We start from the raw sequence: 1087 nt of genomic DNA, 5'->3' as shown, positions 1-1087 counted from the left end.
GCAACACACACAGACTCACAGTTATAACCTTTGAAGAGCGATGCCAAAAGCTTCACAATTACGAATTTGCCCTCAAACAACAACTCGAACAATGTGGTTCATATTGTTATTATTTTTCATTGAAAATATTAGAGACTATTTATTTTGTTACATTTCCCCACTGTACCCTTCCGATCGCACCGACATTAAATGAAAACAAAAAGAAAGTGACACCGGCTAGTTGGCGGAGGGTTGGTTGGTGGAGGGTGCGGAGGCCAGGTGGCCAATGTGTGTACGACACACATATCGAAATGCCTTTGGCGGGACCGCCGCGCCCGCACCGCCGCCCGAGGGCGGGCGCACGGCAATGCGTTTGCTCGTGAAAAAAAACCCTACAAAAAACAGGGTTTGGATGCGGCAAGGCTACGATCAGAAAGGATATATAGATAGAAAGGGGGTGAGCAGCAGAGAGAAGGGGAGGGAGAGAGGGGGGGTTCCCTGCCTCCCGGCCCCTCACCTGAACAGTGCTGTCTTGCTGGAGGCTCGGCGTAGTCTGCTGCCTCATGTTTTATGCAGCACCTCCCCGTTGTCAAGGCATCTCCCCCTCCCCCCTCCTCGTCATGTGAAAGCCAAAGGGGCGGGACCGAACGGGGGAAGAAGGGGGAGGGGAGGGGAGAAATCGGAGGGGCGGGCGCGGCGCCGTCGAGCCGAGCAGAGGAAGTAAAATGTACAGCATACGCCGGTGTGTGTACGGTTAGAAATACGACGACATAACGACGCAGAAGAAGACGAACAGGTCCTGCGGTAGGCAGGGTGGCGGCGGCAGCCTGGCTCCCGGGGGCGGACACGACCTAGGGGAGGAGGAAGGACATGGTCTTGAAGGAGCTCAGGCTTACGACGGCAGGGCGCGCGCGGGGGACGCAGGCCCGGGACGGCCCGGCCGGGCCAGTCGGTCGGTGAGTCTCTCTGAAAGTAGTGCGAGATTAGGGAGAAGTGCCTCACTTCTACCAACTACTTTGCCAAACTCGCCCGCTGGAGCCCTTATTTCCGAGACGACTGTAGATGCTCTGCTAGGGGTGAGGGGGTACTAGAGGGGAAGGAGGGGAGA

Source organism: Frankliniella occidentalis, unplaced genomic scaffold (genome assembly GCF_000697945.3).
Source record: "Frankliniella occidentalis isolate FOCC.00 unplaced genomic scaffold, Focc_3.1 Scaffold44, whole genome shotgun sequence".
Classification (NCBI taxonomy): Eukaryota; Metazoa; Arthropoda; class Insecta; order Thysanoptera; family Thripidae; genus Frankliniella; species Frankliniella occidentalis.
Note: the sequence above shows the minus strand (reverse complement) of the source record.